This window comes from Ursus arctos, unplaced genomic scaffold (assembly GCF_023065955.2).
Source record: "Ursus arctos isolate Adak ecotype North America unplaced genomic scaffold, UrsArc2.0 scaffold_14, whole genome shotgun sequence".
NCBI lineage: Eukaryota > Metazoa > Chordata > Mammalia > Carnivora > Ursidae > Ursus > Ursus arctos.
The window spans coordinates 3,147,376-3,168,657 of record NW_026622808.1 but is presented as its reverse complement, the minus strand read 5'-3'; the positions used below and the strand labels follow the sequence as shown (position 1 = coordinate 3,168,657).

General features: G+C 43.8%; 2 long non-coding RNA genes across 2 annotated transcripts in view; one reads left to right on the top strand and one right to left on the bottom strand.

The window, feature by feature from the left end:
• LOC113271256 (uncharacterized) overlaps positions 1-11,416 on the top strand; it is an 18,690-nt gene extending 7,274 nt beyond the window's left edge. Inside the window, exons 3-4 of the long non-coding RNA XR_008959016.1 lie at positions 2,081-2,192; positions 11,318-11,416. This is a non-coding gene — a long non-coding RNA (uncharacterized LOC113271256). The remainder of the gene's footprint in view (positions 1-2,080; positions 2,193-11,317) is intronic.
• The window catches only part of LOC125283800 (uncharacterized), a 23,855-nt gene extending 2,573 nt beyond the window's left edge, over positions 1-21,282 (bottom strand). Inside the window, exons 1-2 of the long non-coding RNA XR_007191806.2 lie at positions 20,717-21,282; positions 14,760-14,925 (exon numbers count right to left, since the gene is read on the bottom strand). This is a non-coding gene — a long non-coding RNA (uncharacterized LOC125283800). The remainder of the gene's footprint in view (positions 1-14,759; positions 14,926-20,716) is intronic.

Genomic DNA, 21,282 nt, shown 5'->3' with positions numbered 1-21,282 from the left:
CAGAAAAGAGCAGAGAGGACTGACTTAAATGTACGTTACAAAATTAACAGATAAGAAAATGTAGAAACTTACAACAAAAGAAGAAAGAGAAAATGAAGTTAGGAATGAGAGGAGCAACATGCTGGCGTTACAGTCTGTCTCTTTGCTAGAGGCGGGCTGTAGGATTAGTGTTTTGTTGGGTTTTTTTTCCCAGTGTGGAGAGAGATAATTACGTAAGTTCATGTGATTAGAAAAATTGTGGTATATCCATACAATGGAGTACTACTCAGAAATAAAAGGAAATGAGCCATCGAGACACATAACAACATGGATGAATCCCAAGATAATCCTAGAAAATGCAAACTAATCTATCGAGAGGGAAAACGGATCAATGGTCACTTCGGGATGGAGGCAGGAGGAAGGAATGGGGTGGGATGGGTTAACAAAGGCAGGAGAAACTCTGGGCGGGGGTGAGGGAAATGTTCCCTATCTTGATTTTGGTGCTTGTCTCATGGGTATAATCATATATCCAAACTTACCAATTTATGTAGTTTAAATATGTGCAATTGAACGTGCATTATTTGTACCTCAGTAAAATTAAATTAAGCAAACATCTGGCAAAGCAATCCCTGAGATAGCTCAGGTAAATCCTTGATGAGCATGAAGGTGTCTCAGGAAGGAAAGGAGACTGAGTCCAGCAGTAAAAAAAAGTTTAAAAATGGTTCTTAAAAAATAAATGTCAGCGTCTCCTTTTATAAAATTTAGTGACACCACAATAGATCCTCTCTGTTTGAACTTATTTGACCCCAAAAGGAAGCTAAAGAACAGGTTCCTTAATTACTTTGGAATTAAGAACTGCCCTTTGAATCCAAACAGATCTGTTGTCAGAGGACGCGTCACAAGACATTAATAGTAATGAACGTGTGATGACCAAAGGTCACCTTAAGTAATGAATGCCTGAAACAGGACATGCCCCTTTCCGTGTTTTCTTAATCCTGTGAGACATGTAAGATATGCTCCCTTGCATTGCTGTGTGTGTGTTGAGAGGGAGAACCTCCCATATGCACATTTAATGATCACATTTAATGTTCTGGAGACTCTTATCTATACCACCTCTAGAAAAGGGTATATATAGCAGATTTTTAAAAATAGCTAATCAAAATTGAAGTAATTTACACATTTCTGAGTGTGTGTATGTTTCTGCATCTTAGAGCACACAGAACTGCTTACCGTAAAGTGAAAATGATTACAATTTTGTTGATTGTTGTGCCAGGCCCTATGCTTAGCATTGTATCCCGTAATCTTACCGACAGAGTAGCTTCCCAAAGTAAATGCTGTGATTATGCCCATTTTTTATTTTATATATATATTTTAAAGATTTTATTTATTTATGTGACAGAGAGACAGCCAGCGAGAGAGGGAACACAAGCAGGGGGAGTGGGAGAGGAAGAAGCAGGCTCATAGCGGAGGAGCCTGATGTGGGGCTCGATCCCATAACGGCAGGATCACGCCCTGAGCCGAAGGCAGACGCTTAACCGCTGTGCCACCCAGGCGCCCCTCAAATAAATAAGATCTTCATTAAAAAAAAAAAAAAGTATACTCTGTGCTGAGTGGATAAAGCTCTCTGTTGGAGAGAATCAGAATTTTGCTGCACTAAGATGGATAAGTTCTGGAGTTCTGTCTAATGTGGAGCATGTTGACGAGAGTTAACAGTACTCTGTTGTACCCTTGAAAGTTGCTGAGAGTAGGTCTTAAATCATCTTAATCATCGTAAGTTATCATGTTCTATACCTTAAACTTATGCAATGTTGTTTGTGGATTACATCTCAGCTGGAGAGAAAAAAAGAATTTTACTACAGTGATTACCTGTCCTGGCCCTTGATAGAGACTTGGGCCCTGCTGACCCGTGAGGTTCCAACCCAGCTGGTCCAAAGTCTCAGATGGTGTGGCTTGGAACAAAGGAAACCTTTTATCTGGACGAAGCTGGGCCACGTATGCCCTGTGGTCAGTCCACCATCAATACTGTGTCAGAAGCAGTCTTTGTAAGGATGCGATAGCAAAGAATTGCTCCAGGAATAATCCAGATTTCCTCATATTTAAGGTTGTCTTCAATCACATCCCCCACGGATATTCGCCCAACCAGTCCTCTGTGACCCCAGCATACAACAGGGTTGAACAACTTGGTGTCTGTCCTCAAGTTGCTCAACATCCAGGTAAATAGAAAACATGTAAATGACTCTAATACCATATGAGAAACACTGTAATGGAGGAGCTTATGCAAAGGATCTACCAGCCACAGCTGGCGGGAATGAGGGAAGTTTTCCTTGGGCAGATGCATGAGTTGGATTCACCAGGATGTCAAGGTCAAGTTGAAACCTCCCAGTTCAGACACACAGCCCCAGTGCCGGCTGAGACCCGTATAAGTAGCCACAGGCTTTGAGGTCTCATTTATTGGGAGGCGTCCCCGATCTCACCATCATTGGACTCCCTAGCCCTGCAGGAGATGGTTTTTCTGATGCGTCTCCTGCGTTTCAGATCTCCCAGCCACAAGCCAAGCACTGTAACATCAGAATTGGCATGTTCCTTTGCTGGAGAATCCCAGAATTCCAATCACATCACTCACGGCCTGTCACTCCTCCGCTTCCTATTATACCTAGAGTAAACTCCAGATTCCTCACCATGGCCTACAGGCCCAGCACGGCCAATGCATACCTCCTTCTGCACCCCAACCACCGTCACATCCTCTTCAGTCACTTTAATCCTGCCATGACAACCTTCCTTCCATCTGGTGGACCCGCCAAGTTCATGCTCATTGTAGGGCGTGTGCTGTTCCTCGGGTTGGACTGCGTTGCCCTTTTTCTCACCTACTTGGGGAGGAAGAAATTTTCCTCTATCCAAGGCTATAGCTAGACTAAGAATTAAATTTACACGAGACAGATTAACAGGAGAAAATCAAATTTTGTTTTGCCCATATGGGGAATCCACATAGACATGTTTCCATTGCGAAAATAAAGACTTTATTTTTTTATTTTTAAAAGAGTTTATTTATTTGTCAGAGAGAGTGAGAGAGAGTGCACAAGCAGGGGGAACTGCAGGCAGAGGGAGAAACAGGAGCCGGTCGCTGGACTGGATCCCAGGGTCCTGGGATCATGACCTGAGGCAAGGACAGATGCTTAACCTGCTGAGCCACCCAGGTGTCCCATAAATAAAATCTTAAAAAAAAAAAAAAAGGATTGTTTTAAATGAATAGTGTTGGAGAAATTGAATATCCATAAGCAAACAAACAGACCTTGGCCTCACACCAGAATTAACTCAAGGCAGATCATAGACCTAAATGTAATGAATTACTTTAAATCTTCTGGAAGAAAACAAAAAACTTTTGTGACCCTGGGTTAGGTAAATTTCTTATAATACCACAAATGTAATCCATAAGATATTGGTGAATCAGAATTAATTAAATCAATCTGCCCATCTAAATATGGATGACATATTTGCAGATGGGACTCCAAAATCATTGGGTGGGGCACCTGGGTGGCTCAGCCAGTTAAGCAGCTGCTTTCAGCTCAGGTCATGATCTCAGGGCTCTGAGTTCGAGTCCTGCATTGGGCTCCCTGCTGAGCGGGGAGTCTGCTTCTCCGGTTCCCTCTGCCACCCCCCAACTCATGCTCTCTCTCTCTCTCAAAAAAAAAAAGTAAAATATTTTAAAAATAAAATCAGTGGGTGCTTAAATACTGTTTTTCCTGGGAAATCTTTAGGGATTGGGACAACTTGGATAGAGTTTTTATTAAAATGGATAAGCACTAGCCAAATATATTTTTTTAAGATTTTATTTGTTTATTTGAGAGAGAGACAGCCAGTGAGAGAGGGAACACAAGCAGGGAGAGTGGGAGAGGAAGAAGCAAGCTCCCAGCAGAGGAGCCTGATGCGGGGCTCGATCCCAGGACGCTGGGATAACGCCCTGAGCCGAAGGCAGACACTTAACGACTGAGCCACCCAGGTGCCCCTAGCCAAATATTTCCAACACTTTATTTTATTTTAAGATTTTATTTATTTGAGAGAGAGGGCTCGCGTGCGTGTGCTCAAGATGGGGGAGGGGCAGAAGGAGAAGCAGATTCCCCACTGAGCAGGGAGCCTGACACAGGGTTAGATTCCACAATCCTGAGATCGTGACCTGAGCTGCAATCAGGTCATGAGCTGAGCTGAAGGGAGACACTTAACCTACTGAGCCACCCAGGTGCCCATTTTCTTTTTTTTTTAACTGAAGATTTAATTAATTTATTTAAAGAACATCTGTGAGGGGGGTGGGGGGCAGAGTGAGACAGAATCTTAAGTAGACTCCTCTCTAAGCTCAGAGCCCTACGTGGGGCTTGATCTCAAGACCCTGAGGCCATGACTCCAGTGGAAACCAAGAGTCAGACACCCCAAGAGTCAGGCGCCCCATCAATTTATTTTTATTTTTTTAATTTTTATTTATTTAAGAGAGAGGGAGAGAGCGTGCGGGAGCAGGAGGGAAGGGCAGGCACCCCTTTAAAAAATTTATTTAAATTCAAGTTAGTTAACATACAGCGTAGTATTGGTTTCAGGAGTAGAATTTAGTGATTCATCACTTAAATAAACACCCACTGTTCATCCCAACAAGTGCCCTCTTTAATACCCATCACCCATTTAGTCCATTCCCCCACCCACCTCCCTGCCAGCAACCCTCAGTTTGTTCTCTATAGTTAAGAGTCTCTTATTACTCATTTATTTTTAAATCATATTTTAAAGATTAAAAAAATTTTTTTTTCATCTATTTGACAGAGCACCAGCTGGGGGAGGGACAGAGGGAGAGGGAGGAAGCAGGATCCCCGCTGAGCAGGGAGCCAGACTGGGTGCTCAATCCCAGGACCCCGGATCGTGACTTGAGCCAAAGGCAGACAGTTAACCAACTGAACCACCAGGAGCTGCGGGGGGCAGGCGATCTAGTTTTAATTGTGGTCACATATCGAAGGAGAGTTAGAAGAAAGGCAGGCAGGGACAAAGGTGTCCCCCGCCCTACGAGGAAACTACCCTTAAAAGGATTTTACACCACCCTGAAAGGAGCCCTCCACCCTTTCCCACGTGACAACCTGATTGGATGACAGGAGCAGGGAGGGTTAATCGGATTAAAATAGCCTGCCAACAAGCCCATAAAACCCCCTAGACACAGAAACTCCCTTGGCAACCCTCTTGGGTCCCCTCCCTGTTCAGGAACTTTGTACTATTGCTCAATCAACTTGGCTTTGTTGCCCACCACTCTTCGCCTGGGCTACCTCTTCATTCTTCAAAGAGGCGTGACCAAGAACCTTGGGCACTGAAGGAAAAGAAATCCAGTAACAATGTGACCAGCGGCTTCCATAATGGATGGCCCAGATCTAGGTGTAAATGACCGAAAAGAGGAAATAGGCTGGAATAAACACAAAAAGTCGCTCAATCAGATTGATAATCAGCAATACACCAGTTCAAACCATGACGAGATACCATGTGACAGCCTCCAAATGGACAGAAAATAAAAAGTCAGACAATATCCATTGTTGGGCAACAGGAACTCTCACCCACTGCGGTGAGGGCATAAATTGTTACAACCCCTTTGGAAAATAAAATAACACACGTGCATTTCCTACATCTGGCAACTCCACTTCTGTTAAAAAGAAAACCAAGGGTCCCAAATGGGGACGGTAATGCCAGGCCATGTCACCAAACTGGGGTTTAATACCCAACCCAACTACAGTCTCAACCTCCTCCAGAAATGTAGTCTTAGCTAGAAATTAGGAATTTTCAGGTCAGCACCAATGAGGTAATCTTGTCACATGTCAATCTTTCCACCCCCACCCACCCCAGGAAAGGAAGATGAAGGTAATCCACATAATGAGATCCCTGCCTTTCTTGCCAAGGGAAGGAGAACCTGCCTGAAATAATCCTTTCTTTTCTTTGGCCAATGGTCTCTTCCATTTTGTATAGCTCCTGGGAGCTGCCCTCCGCTTGCTAGATGGGATGCTGCCAGATTCCAGAATCGATTGATAAAGCCAATTAGATCTTTAAAATTTACTGGGTTGAATTTTTGTTATTTAACACTTAAATTATTAGAGAAGAAAAATTGTCTTAAACCTGGTATGTGGGGTGATGTTAATTCACCGCCCCCTCTGGGATGCCAGTAGCATTGCTGATAAAATAAGCAATTTTATGATAGATTATAATAAAATTACAATTTCTTCTGAGAAACTACCCATCTACTAAAGTTGACTGTCAGCTATCAGTCAGGGGTCTAAAGATTATTGATTGATTTAAAAGTAGGCTCCATGCCCAACGTGGGACTTGAACTCACAACCTTGAGATCAAGAGTCACATGTTCTATGATTGAGCCAGCCAGGTGCCCCCAAGAGTTTAAAGATCTTTAATGAGACATTTCTTTTGTATACAATCTAATGATGATTACTATGATGTGATCTATCACAGAAATTGGCCTTAGTCCCCATTCCTATCACAACTTTCCTAAAACCCTTGGAATTTTCTAAGTGGTCAGAGTGATAAAGATGTTAATGAGATTCAGGTAGGAAAGAACATTAGGGTTCGAAGCCAACAGCCAAGAAAGAATTCTTGAGACGTCTTTGGTGCAAAAAGGTGGTTTTATTAAAGCACGGGGACAGGACCCGTGGGCAGAAAGAGGTGCACCGGGGTCATGAGGAGTGGCCCATTATATACTTTCAAGTTGGGGGGGGATTAGGGATAGCATAAGTCTCTAAGGAATTTTGGAAGCAAGGTTTCCAAGGACCTTGAAGGGGCTAGGTATTGTTGGGAAAAGGGCATTTATTAACGTCTAATAAAACCTTAGTCGGGAGACCCTTCAGATGCATATCGGTGGGCCATATGCTTGAGGGATGATTGCCAACACGTATCTTGGGGGGTGGTTAGAGATAAAGGAAGTTTCTAAAGGAAGTTTATATGTTAAAGTAGACTTACAGGATCCGGGGGGCGGGGGGCGGGCGTTCAGGGGCCAGGATTGCCTAGTAACATTGAGGAGGTTGAGTTCCTAGAGGAACGTCACTCTGCTTGCTTCAAGGACTTGTCAGTGGGCTCTAGGTAGTAAGGAAATTTGATAATTTAATAATTTTTCTTCTGCCTTTGTTTCCCACATCAAGGTGACTTTTGGAAAACCCCTAAATTGGGGGGCTGATTGCATGGAAACCAACCATGTTGGAAGGTTGCAAATTTTAGCCCTACTTCCCCATCCCAGGGGAGGGGAGAGAGACTGGAGGTTGAATTAATCATTAATGGCCAATGACTTCATCGATCATACCTATGTAATGAAGCCTCTATAAAAATCCCTAAAGTCGGAGCGCCTGGGTGGCACAGCAGTTAAGCGTCTGCCTTCGGCTCAGGGCGTGATCCCGGCGTTCAGGGATCGAGCCCCACATCAGGCTCCTCTGCTAGGAGCCTGCTTCTTCCTCTCCCACTCCCCCTGCTTGTGTTCCCTCTTCCGCGGGCTGTCTCTATCTCTGTCATATAAATAAATAAAATCTTAAAAAAAAAAATCCCTAAAGTCATGGGGTTTGGAGACCACCTGGTTGGTGAACACTCAGAGGTGGGAGAGTGGTGTGCCCAGGGGGGGTCTCAGAAGTTCTGCACCTTTACCTACCTTGCCCAATGCATCTCTACCATTTGGCTATTCCTGAGTTATAATCCTTTGTAATGAACTGGTAATCTAGTAAATATATTGTTTTTTGTGGTTTTTTTTAAGTATACTGTTTTTCTGAGTTCTGAGAGCTGACCTAAGAAGTTAATCAAACCCCAGGAGGGGCTAGTGGGAACTTCTGATTTATAGCCAGTGGATCAGTACAGGCAACTTGCAGTTGGCATCTCACATGGGGGTGGGAAGCGGACTGTCTTGTGGCTGAGCTTTTTTTTTTTTCTTTTTAAGATTTATTTATTAGGGAGAGCACAAGCAGGGGGAGCGGCAGGCAGAGGGAATGGGAGGCTCCCTGTGGAGCAGGGAGCCCGATGCGGGGTTCAATCCCAGGAGCCTGGAATCATGACCTGAGCCGAAGGCAGACGCTTAACCGACTGAGCCACCCAGGGGCCCTGTTGTGGGCTAAGCTCTTAACCTATGGGATAACCCCAGTAGATGGTATCAGAATTGAGTTAAATTGTAGGACACCCAGCTGGTGTCAGGGAATTTCTTGGTATGGGAACCCCCACCCCATCTGGTGTCAGAAGCACTCAAGTAGTGAGAGTAAAGGAGAAACACAGAACACTTTTTTCCTTTATATTACCTAGTCATTTTTCTCCCTTTAGGTGTTTCTACTGAGAGAGAGATCTTTGACTTGGTTTGTCAGGAGTCTTTCTTATTACAGTAAGACCATAATAAAACCTTGACATGTGCTCATAATTAAATTGTGTGAAGAGATTTGTAAACGCTTTATATCCTAGAGAAGGCTTTGTGCACATGCATAAGGAGATATGAACAAGAATGTTTATATCGGGCGCCTGGGTGGCTCAGTCGGTTAAGCATCTGCCTTTGGCTCAGGTCATGATCCCAGAGTCCTGGGATCAAGCCCCATGTTGGGCTCCCTGCTCAGCTGGGAGTCTGCTTGTTCCTCTCCTTCTGCCCTACTTGTGCTCTCTTTCTCTCTCAGTCTCTCAGTCTCTCTGTCTCTCAAATAACTAAAATCAAAAAAAAAAGAAAAAAGAAATGGACATTGTGGAATGTTCGTACAATGGAATACCATACAACAAGGAACACATCAGTTCTAACTATACACATCACATGGAAGAATCGTGAAAGAATAGTCACAGAAGAATGCGCACCATGTCATTTCATTTCTACAGACTTCAAAATGAGACAAGACTAAACATCACATATATTTTTAATTTTTTTTTTTTTTAGAGAGAGCTCATGTGAGCAGGGAGAGGAGCAAAGGGAGAGGGGGTTAAACAGGCTCCTTGCTGGCTCGATCTCACGACCCCGAGATCATGACCTGAGCCGAAATCATGAGTCCGACCCTTAACTGATTGAGTCACCCAGGCGCCCCAAGACTAAATATAATATTATTTAGATATACACGTATGTGTGATAAAGATTAGCGAGTTTGAGCCCCACGTTGGGTGTAGAGATTTAAAAAACGAATCAGCACCAAAGTTGGGAGGGTAGTTACCTCTTAGGGGGCCAGGAGGGGGATGTGAGAGAACAGCAGGGAAACTGATACGGCTCCATTCCTTAAGCTAGTTGGACATTCTTTTTATTATTATTATCCGAACAGTACACATACATTATGTACATTCATTAGCATAACAATAAAGAGTTTTAAAAATCACTCTTGCTATAGTGAGGGGGTAAATCAGGAGGGGGCGGGGGAAGCAGAGAGTTCCTTTGGGAGCCTTTTGCCATAGCTGGGACTGCAGGAAGGGCAAGGGATGTGGGAAGAAGTTCAGGGCAACCAAGGCCGTTGCCCTTCCCTGTGGAGTGAGCTACACCTGCCAGTCGTGGGCTGCTTGCCTTCACACTCAGTTTCTCGTCAGAAAAACGTGGACAATAGTAGTGCTTGCCTCGTTGTGAGGATTATTAGACAAGATTAGACAAGCTGGGCAAAGTGCCTCTCAGGGTAGCCGGGGCGCAGGGGGTCCCAAACAGACCGGACTCCGCCGCTCGCTGCTGACAAAATCCAAAAGCAGAGAGTCAGGTGTGGGTGAAACAAGAAAGGGATTTATTTCAGCGAGGTCAGCGCCGCGAAGACAGCGGACTAGCCCCTCAAAGACTGTCTCCGAAGTGCTGAAAATACTTCCAGGTTCCACGTTGGTGGGGGGGTTATAGGTATTGAGGTAAGTGTCAGCAGAGGAAGAAATCAGGTCTGTACCACGAGCTGAGAAATCTGGGTGCTCCTCCTAGAGGTTCAGAGAGGACAGCATGGTCAGTCCACGCTAATCTCTGCCAAACGCATCTCCCACTTGAGGGTAGCTGGAGTGTCTGCGGGCCTCTGAAGCCTCAGGGTACAAAATGGTGCCCTCAGGAGCGTTCTTGTGGCCGCTCCCGTCCGATCTGTACCGCACAGGGACTCCTGCTCCCTGGTGGCCAATGTGGGTTCTGCACACTCCCAGGAGCTAAAGGACCCACACTTCTGTGGGCTGGGGAGCAGTACCGGGTACTACAGGGGAAGCTCAAGCAGAGACAAAGCATCCCTGAAAAATACGTTTGCATACAAGGGCACCGTTATTTACTCTCTTCTATATACTATGTCTTCCATATGCTTCTAGCAATTCTGTCCCAAATCATGGGAACGTATGCTTCAGAAAAAAGCAAATGAAATACACTATACTATTTTCAGATTCCGTTTATTTATTTTTACTATTTTTATTTTTTAAAGATTTTTATTTATTTATTTGAGAGAGAAAGAGAGAGAGGGAGCCCGATGCGGGACTTGATCCCCGGACCCCAAGATCAATGAGCTGAGTCGAAGGCAGAAGCTTAACTGAGCCACCCGGGCACCTCCAGATTTTTTTTTTTTTTAAATCCTGTACATATTTGCCCGGGTTATTTGTGTTTTCCCCTTGGAGCTGAGTGTTGTATGTGCTCTCCTTCTGTGAGCACATAACATACAGGATCTGTTTGTCCGCATCCTGAGTCACCAGAGACTTCATCATGTTTGAGAGGGCCTGAGCTAGAACCAAAAATGCCCACTTAAAACAACTTTTAAAAGTCATGGTAAAATATACAAACACAGGGGCGCCTGGGTGGCTCAGTCGTTAGGCGTCTGCCTTCGGCCCAGGCCGTGATCCCAGAGTCCTGGGATCGAGTCCCACATCAGGCTCCTCTGCTGGGAGCCTGCTTCTTCCTCTCCCACTCCCCCCTGCTTCTGTTCCCTCTCTTGCTGGCTGCCTCTCTCTCTATCAAATAAATAAATAAAAGCTTTAAAAAAAATATATATATATATATACACAAACATAAATTTTTATGGTTTTAGCCATTTTGGGGTGTCCAGTTCAGTGGCATTAAGTGACGTGGTTGTGAAAGCATCAGCACCATCCGTCTCCAGAACTCCTTCCATCTCCCCCAGCGGAAACTCTGTCCTCATTAAACTCATTTCCTAGCAACCACCATTCTGCCTTCTGACTCGATGAATTGGACGACTCTAGGCACAAAAATGCCCACTTCTGATTTTCACAGATGTGTTCTTGTATTGTGAATCTGCTCTCATATTTTGTATCCACCATGGGAAAATTCTGAGCTCCTCGCTTTATAGTTTTACTTGTGCTTTAAAAAATCTAAGAAGCATTTTTTCATTGCGGTAAAATATGCCTAAGATTTACCATTTTAACTCTTTTCAAGGGCCTAATTCAGTGGCAGAAGTACAATGTTGCACAACCGTCTCCACCGTCCATGACCAGAAGTTTCCCATCGTCCAGAGCGATACTCTGTCCCCATTACACAGTAAGACCCCATCTTCCCTGCCCCCCCAGCCCCTGGTAACCTCTATTCTACTTTCTGTTTCTATGAATTTGAATCCAGGAAGAACTTTAAGGTCATTTCTGTTCTGTTTTTTTTTTTTTTTAAGATTTTATTTATTTATTCGACAGAGATAGAGACAGCCAGCGAGAGAGGGAACACAAGCAGGGGGAGTGGGAGAGGAAGAAGCAGGCTCATAGCAGAAGAGCCTGATGTGGGGCTCGATCCCAGATCGCCAGGATCACGCCCTGAGCCGAAGGCAGAGGCTTAACCGCTGTGCCACCCAGGCGCCCCTCTGTTCTGTTTTTTTAAAAGGTTTTATTTATTTATTTGAGAGACAGAGAGAGAGAATGAGCAGGGGCAGAGGCAGAGGGAGAAGCAGGCTCCCCGCTGAATAAGGAGCCCAGTGCAGGACCCGATCCCAGAGTCCTGCCCAAAGGCAGATGCTTAACCCACTGAGTCACCCAGGCGTTCCATATTCTGTTCTTATTTTAAGTAAGTGCTATGCCCAATGTGGGGCTTGAACTCACGAAGCTGAGATCAAGAGTCACGTGCTCTACCGACTGAGCCCGCCAGGCGCCCCAGTGTCATTTCTGGTAGGGAAAGTTGCTCATGTTAGATTGGCTATAGGAGTGGCTAGGTTTCCCATTGTCTACATATGACGCTTTAGTTCAGGAAACAACCAATAATAAAAGTTATAATTTAGCAAGTCTTTTTTTTTTTTTTAAGATTTTATTTATTCGGCAGAGAGAGAGAGACAGCCAGCAAGAGAGGGAACACAAGCAGGGAGAGTGGGAGAGGAAGAAGCAGGCTCATAGCGGAGGAGCCTGATGTGGGGCTCGATCCCACAACGCCGGGATCACGCCCTGAGCCGAAGGCAGACGCCTAACCGCTGTGCCACCCAGGCGCCCCTATAATTTAGCAAGTCTTAACAAAGCCTACACAACCTCACAGATGCTACTAAAGGGTTCAATAGCCAGAGATGATGAAAATACTTTCCAGTTAAAAGCCTAAGAAGGGTCCTGGCTGGCTTAGTGGGTGGAGCATGTGACTCGATCTCCAGCTCGTGAGTTCAAGCCCCGCATTGGTCCCTGAGCTTTCTTTAAAAAAAAAAAAAAAAAAAAAAAAAAGAGCTTAAGAGAACATATAAGATCCTGTGATACGTCGTTCAGTTGTTTCTGTGGTTGTACATTTCTAATGTATAAATGTGTGCTTTGTTTTCTTTTTTTTTCTTTATCAGGCTTGATAAACTTTGTTTTTGTTTATCTTATTGACACCCAGATAATAATAATAATAATAATAATAATAATAATAATAAAAAAGACACACACATACACACATCCTGGCAAAATTCCTGAAGTTCATGGGTAACAGGAGAAGCGTACAAGTTTTCACACTGAAGGAAGAGGCTATTTTTAAAAAGGAAAGCAGGGGCGCCTGGGTCGCTCAGTTTGTTAAGCACCGGACTCTTGATTTGGGCTCAGATCATGATCTCAGGGTCGTGGTCTCAGGGTCCTGACATCAAGCCCTGGGTCAGGCTCCAAGCTGGGTGTGGGGCCTGCTTAAGATTCTCTCTCCTGGGGGCACCTGGGTGGTTCAGTCAGTTGAATGTCTGACTTTGGCTCAGGTCATGATCTCGGGGTCCTGGGATTGAGCCCCGCATTGGGCTCCCTGGTTAGCTGGGAGTCTACTTCTGGGAGTCTGCCTTTCCCTCTGCCCTACTCTACTCTCATGCTCTCTTTCTTTCTCTCTCTCTCTAAAAAAAAAAAAAAGGAAAGCAACTAAAACTAGCATGAGAAGTCTCATTTGCTGCACTGGAAACGGGAAGTAATATCTACAAACGGAAGGGAAACTGCAGCTCAGAGCCAAGAATCCTATACCAGGACTAAATGTCATTCATCTTTTGGGACACAAGAAAGACAATCTTAGATACTTAAGGGCTCGATATATTGCCCATGGATGTTAGCTGAGGAAAATACTCAAAGCTCTCTAATCAATTGATAATTATATTAGAAAAGAGATCTCAATATTGGGCAGATGAAGAGTACAGTACTTGTGAATAATTAATTTTGTAATGAATATCAGTATCTTTCTCCCCTTTTTTGACTTCTATTTTTCTTTATTTTTTTCCTTTAAAAATTTACTATTATTATTTCTTCAGTGGATAATTTATTCATCCAACAAACATTCTGAGTGCCAGGCTCGGTAGCAACTCTTGGCGCTGATGCTGTGGTTATGATATTAAAGAGATAAGGGATACATGGTGTAACTGTTAGGTAAGGATTTTTCACATAGATAATGCACGTAAGGGGAGTTGAGCATGAGAGTCGATGGGAAAATGAGGAAGTAAAATTGCAATTTCTAAACTTTTTAAGATTTATTTATTTGCTTAAGTAATCCCTATACCCAACGTGGGGCTCAAACTCATTACCTCAAGAGATCAAGAGTTCCATGCTCGGGGTGCCTGGGTGGCACAGCGGTTAAGCGTCTGCCTTCGGCTCAGGGCGTGATCCTGGCGTTCTGGGATCGAGCCCCACATCAGGCTCCTCTGCTAGGAGCCTGCTTCTTCCTCTCCCACTCCCCCTGCTTGTGTTCCCTCCCTCTCTCGCGGGCTGTCTCTCTCCGTCAAGTAAATAAATAAATATATCTTAAAAAAAAAAAAAGTTCCATGCTCTACGGACTGAGCCAGCCAGGTGCCCCTAAACTCTTAACCTAGGTGGAGAGGTGGGGGTGTGAGTGGGTAAAATGTTTTGGGAGCTATGTTCATTGATAAATTTTGAAATATTACTAGAGGAAGGCAGGTTTCATCATAATTACTACCTAAGGGAGGGAAACACCAGCATTATGCAGACGAACATTATAACTGTCAAATTAAGAAGAGGCAAACAGGGAAAGAAAATAAACTTTTCCAAGTCAATACAAAGAAAAAGAATCAACACAAGGTAAGATAAGGTTTAAAACCAATGTAAATTAATGGATAGAATAAGGCACAAAGATTCCAGCTTAGTAAGTGTAAATGAGTCCAATTCTCCTATTTAAAAAAACCCAAAACAACAGATTGAGTTGTTACAAACCCACCTGTTAATGATTTGCATTTAAAAGTGCTAAAAAGGGGGGCCTGGGTGGCTCAGTCAGTTAAGCTTCTGCCTTTGGCTCAGGTCATGATCCCAAGGTCCTGGGATGGAGCCTCGCATCGGCTCCCTGCTCGGTGGAGAGCCTGCTTCTCCCTCTCCCTCTGCTGCTCGCGCCCTGCTTATTCTGTCTCTCTTTGAAAACGAAGGCATGGACAGATACAGATCATAAAAATACAAATAAGAAGAGGTACCTGGGGGCGCCTGGGTGGCACGGCGGTTGGGCGTCTGCCTTCGGCTCAGGGCGTGATCCCGGCGTTCTGGGATCGAGCCCCACATCAGGCTCCTCTGCTATGAGCCTGCTTCTTCCTCTCCCACTCTCCCTGCTTGTGTTCCCTCTCTCGCTGGCTGTCTCTATCTCTGTCGAATAAATAAATAAAATCTTAAAAAGAAAAAAAAAAGAAGAGGTACCTGGGTGGCTCAGTTGGTTAAGCACCTGCCTTTGGCTCAGGTCCTGATCTCAGGATCCTGGGATCGAGCCCCACCTCAATCACTGAGTAGTGGGGAGTCTCCCCTGCTTGTACTCTTTTCCTCAAATAAATAAAATCTTTTTTAAAAATACAAACAAAAAGAAAGCAAGAATGAGATATTGTCATCAGATAAAATTTAAATTAAGACCAGATACATTAAAAAGTGCAAAAAGGCTATTTAATAAAAACACATAATACTGTATGTGTATGTATAACGTAACATAATATACATTTTTCATACTTGTAAGTAAAATTAATATATAATCTGTAAAGACAACCTATGAATCATAGATGTTTACTCACCAAACACCCATAAATGAATAAATAATATTCATTTTTACAATTCAACGGAATTTCATTTAATTTGGCAAACAAAGCAAATCATGGAGGAATTGAATTATACAGTTCGTAAGCTTAATTTAACACAAAGAGCACTTTCTAATCTACAGAGAACATATACTCTTTATGTCCATAGAAATCAATTATGTACCTGGCCGTAAAGAAAATGATGATAAATTTTAAAAAACCCAGGAGATTCTACAATTCAGAAACTTTAATTATACTATGACCCAGCCATTGCACTACTGGGTATTTACCCCAAAGATACAGACGTAGTGAAGAGAAGGGCCATATGCACCCCAATGTTCATAGCAGCAATGTCCACAATAGCTAAATTGTGGAAGGAGCCGAGATGCCCTTCAACAGATGACTGGATTAAGAAGTTGTGGTCCATATATACAATGGAATATTACTCAGCTATCAGAAAGAACGAGTTCTCAACATTTGCTACAACATGGACAGCACTGGAGGAGATAATGCTAAGTGAAATAAGTCAAGCAGAGAAAGACAACTATCATATGATTTCTCTCATCTATGGAACATAAGAACTAGGATGATCGGTGGGGGAAGAGAGGGATAAAGAAAGGGGGGGTAATCAGAAGGGGGAATGAAACATGAGAGACTATGGACTATGAGAAACAAACTGAGGACTTCAGAGGGGAGGGGGGTGGGGGAATGGGATAGACCGGTGATGGGTAGTAAGGAGGGCACGTATTGCATGGTGCACTGGGTGTTATACACAACTGATGAATCATCGAGCCTTACATCGGAAACTGGGGATGTACTGTATGGTGACTAACATAATATAATAAAAAAAATCATTAAAAAAAAAAAAAGAAACTTTAATTATAGCCCAATATAAATAGAAATCAACCACAGAGTGGTTTTCTAAAATTTTGCTTGGGAATTAAACAATTTCTCCGATCTAAGAGGAAATCAAAATTATTAGGACAAATACGTGAATTTAGCAAAGTCAGTGGATACAAAGTCAGTATACCAGAAACCAGTTGTTTTCTATATATTAGCAACAAACGGTTGGAGAATGAAACTTTCAAAAACCATTTATAATAGTATCAAAATATTTAGGAATAAATTTAGCGAAAGATGCATTTTTTAAAAAGATTTTATTTATTTGAGAGAGAGTGAGCGAGCAAGAACGCGAGCAGGGTGAAGGGCAGAGGGAGAAGCAGCCTCCTTGCTGATCAGGGAGCCCCATGCGGGACTCGATCCTGGGAAGTCCAGGATCATGACCTGAGCTGCAGGCAGACGCTTAAGCAACTGAGCCACCCAGGCGCCCCAGCAAAAGATGTACTAAATTTACTACAAAACATTGTTGACAGAAATTAAATTAAGTATCCTTATTCTCATAAATGGAGAGAGATATTTATGGGTTGGAAGACAGTATCGTTAAGAAGTCAGTTCCTTCCATGTTGATCTACAGATTCAACGCCACTTAACCCCAAATACTAGCAGGCTTTTCTCTCTCTTTTTTTTTTTAAGATTTTATTTTATTTCTCTCTCTCTCTCTTTTTTAAGATTTTTATTTATTTGAGAATGCAACTTAACCCCAAATACTAGCAGGCTTTTCTTTCTTTTTTTTTAAAGATTTTATTTTATTTCTCTCTCTCTTTTTTAAGATTTTTATTTATTTGAGAAAGAGAGAGCACAAGCGGGGAGGAGGGGCAGAGGGAGAGGGAGAAGCAGGAAGGGAGCCTGATGCAGGGCTCGATCCCAGGATCATGACCTGAGCCCAAGACAGATGTTTAACCGACTGAGCCACCAAGGTGCCCTTATTTATCTCTTTGATATAGAGAAAGAGCACAAGCAGGGGGAGCGGCAGGCAGAGGGAGAGGGAGAAGCAGACTCCCCGATGAACAGGGAGGCCGACAGGAGGCTTGATCCCAGGACCCTGGGATCATGACCTGAGCCAAAGGCAGACACTTAACCGTCTTAACCGCCACCCAGGTCCCCCTTTTCTTTTTTTGATGTAAAAATACATATAATATATATGCACACATATACATGAGCGGAGATACACACACACACACACACACACACACACACTCTCCCTGGTAGTTTCTACCTTGTACACTAGGTCTCTCACTTTTGGAGCTCTGGGCTGCCAAGTATAAAAAAATCTGAATTGTCTGAGGCTACCGTGTTATGAAGAGTCCAAGCCACATGGAGAGGCTGTGTGCTGATAGCCTAGTTGGTCTTCCAGCTATCAGCCAGCAGCCATGTGAGTAAAGCCATCTTTGATGTCCATTCTGGTTCAGCCATCAGACTTGACCCCAGTGGACATCTCCGTGAAATTGCATAAGGCACCCCAACCAAGAACTGTCCGGCCAAGTCCTCCCACAACTCCTGTATCATGAGATCTTGAGAAAAATAAAATGGTGGTTTTAAAAAAATTACAGAAGGGGCACCTGACTGGCTCAGTTGGAAGAGCGTGTGACTTGAGCTCTGGGTTGTGAGTGTGAGCTCATGTTGGGTGTAGAGATTACAAAGATTTTTTTATTTATTTTATTTTATTTATTTATTTATTTATTTATTTATTTATTTATTTATTATTTTTTATTTTTTATAAAGATTTTATTTATTTATTTGACAGAGAGAGAGCCAGCGAGAGAGGGAACACAAGCAGGGGGAGTGGGAGAGGAAGAAGCAGGCTCCCAGAGGAAGAGCCTGATGTGGAACTCGATCCCCGAACGCCAGGATCACGCCCTGAGCCGAAGGCAGACGCCTAACGACTGCGCTACCCAGGCGCCCCAAAGATTTTTTTTAAAAAATCACAGCAGCCTTATTATAAAAGCCCCAAACTGGAAACTAAATGTCTGTCAACAACAGAAAGAATAATAAATAAATAATAATAAATAAATATTAAATAAAATAATAAATAGATAAATAATAAATAAATAAAAGGTGGTACATTCCTATACTGGAATATTATATAACAATGAAAAATGAATGAACCATAGGTACATGGATGAAACTCACAGATAACAACACTGAATAAAAGAAGTCATAACACACGAGTACGTAGTGTGTGATTGCATTTACATGAAGTTCAAAATCATAGGGATGAAGCTAAGAGTAGTAAGAGTAGTGATTTTCTTTTCTTTTTTAAAGATTTTATTTATTTATTTGACAGAGATAGAGACAGCCAGCGAGAGAGGGAACACAAGCAGGGGGAGTGGGAGAGGAAGAAGCAGGCTCCTAGCGGAAGAGCCTGATGTGGGGCTCGATCCCATAATGCAGGGATCACGCCCTGAGCCGAAGGCAGATGCTTAACCGCTGTGCCACCCAGGCGCCCCTAGTAGTGATTTTCCTTAGGGAGGATTGACTGGGAAGGAGGACAAAGGACTGTTTTAAGATGCTGGGAATAGTTCATAATTTGGATCTGGGTGGTGGTGACAAAGCTGTGCATACATGTAAAAACACTTCAGGAGATGTAAGACTTAGCCCAATTTAAAAATCAAAAACACGAATAGGATTGATTGATTGATTGATTGATTTTTAAAGTAAATTCTATGCCCAAGATGGGGCTTGAACTCATGACCCCATGATCAAGAATCACATGCTCTGGGGCGCCTGGGTAGCGCAGTCGTTGGGCGTTCGCCTTCGGCTCAGAGCGTGATCCCGGCGTTTCGGGATCGAGTCCCACATCGGGCTCCTCCACTATGAGCCTGCTTCTTCCTCTCCCACTCCCCCTGCTTGTGTTCCCTCTCTCGCTGGCTGTCTCTCTGTCACATAAGTAAATAAAATCTTAAAAAAAAAAAAAAAAAAAAGAATCACATGCTCTAACGACGGAGCCAGCCAGGCGCCCCAGGATTTTATTTTCAAGACATCATAATATTATGTTGGCTTGAAGTGGAGAAAACAATTGAGAGTGATTGCACACCCAGAACTCAAGAAGGCAGTTAAAGAGGTGTGTGCCGGGGCACCTGGGGGCTCAGTCCATTGGGCGCCTGCCTTCAGTGCCGGTCATGATCTCACGGTCCTGGGATCAAGTCCCTCGACCGTCTCCCCACTCAGCGTGGAGTCTGCTTCTCCCTCTCCCTCTGCCTCCTTTTCCTTCTGCCCGCCTCTCCCTCTGACAAATAAAAATTAAAAAATAAAATCTGAAAAAGACTGACAGTGCCCGATGTTGTGAGGGTGTGGAGCAACCATTGCTAGTGGAGATAAAATGGTACAGCCGCTGTGCAAAACTGTTCGGCAGTTCTTATAAAAACATAATCCATGATCCAGCAACTCCACTCCCATGTGCCTACTGACATGGATTTACAGAAAGGCTTGTACACAAAAATAAATAGCAGCTTTATTCATTGTTGTCCCCAAATTGGAAACAACCCAAATGTCCATCAACAGGAGAATAAACTGTCATGTATTTATAAACCAAATATTATATGGCGGCTAAAAAAACCACAATCGATACACAAAACAGTACGGATGATTCTCAAGAAGATTATGCTGAGTGTAAGGTGTAAAACAAGCCGTTTTTATTTTTTTTTAAAGATGTTATTTTTATTTATTCATGAGACACAGAGAGAGAAGCAGAGGGAGAAGCAGGCTCCCCCTGGAGCAGAGCGCCCGTGGGAGGGGCTTGATCCCAGGACCACGGGATCGTGCCCCGAGCCAAAGGCAGACACTTAACCCACTTTGCCACCCAGGTGTCCCCACCCGGGCGCCCCCAAACAGGCTGTTTTTAAATGACAATAATAGGTAAAACCAATGTATGTGATAGAGGTCAGGATAGTGATCCCCTGTTTTCTCTGGAGCACTGGAAATGTTCTATCTTTGAATTGGTGGTGGTTACATAAGCTTTGCTTTCAAAATATGCATTTTGGGGCGCCTGGGTGGCTCAGGTCCTGATCTCCGGGTCCTGGGATAGAGACCTGCGTTGGGCTCTCTGCTCAGCGGGGAGTCGCCTTCGCCCTCTGCCCCTCCCCCCTGCTCGTGCACTCTCTCTGTCTCTCTCTCTCTCTCTCAAATTTTAAAAAAGTGCATTTTGCTTTATGTAAACTATATACACTTTCAATAAAGAAAACAGGAAAAACAAACTACAGACTGGAAATTTTTAAGAAAGAACATTTCATATGAAACACTAATGGGCCCAACTATAGCCATAATCCGGGGAAGAGCTAGAATCATTGATACTGTGATTACCCAAAAATACTAAAAATAAAGAAATTATTTAATTCAATAAACTATTAAAGTGTTAATGCAGAGGAAAGTTGAAATTAAGGAAGTAGAAAACAAAGCAGTCGAAAAGCAAGTAAAAGAAAATGTTATTTCTTTGAAGGTACCAGCAAAATAGAGCAGCGAATAGGTTTAGAAAATACCTGGGTTCCATCAGCGGTTCTTGTGATTTTTGTCTTGAAACTTTGGTGCTGTGTTCCCATAACAATGGAACTTCGTGCGGTTCACTCGCTTATTACATTTTAAAGAATCTGTTGCACATCGAAATTCTCAAGACACTATTTTATGATCTGGTAAGAGAGACCAAAAGGTACAGCGGATTTCAGCTGGTATTTGCCTAGCAGACAGCGGGTGCCTGGCCATTTACGCACGTTAGCTCATTTCAGGTGCACGATGGCTCCCGCAAGGTAGGTACTGCACTCATCTTGGAGACGAAGTTACCCCAGTCTGGCCGCTGGGGTGTGGGTGTGAATTCAGGGCTGCCCATTGACTCCCCAGGTCAGGAAGGTCGGAAGAAGCCCTCTGGATTCAGAGGCGACGGAAGCGCCTCCGCAGGTGCCTGTGGGCTCTGGGTTTCGGGAGCGGAGGCCGGAGGCGCGGTCGCGTTAGGCCTGCGGGATGGAGCGAGCAGGTGCAGGCCCCAAGGCGTGCGGCCGAGCTGGGGCTGTAATTTGCAGCCCGGCGGCAGCCAGGTGCAGCGGTCCGGGTC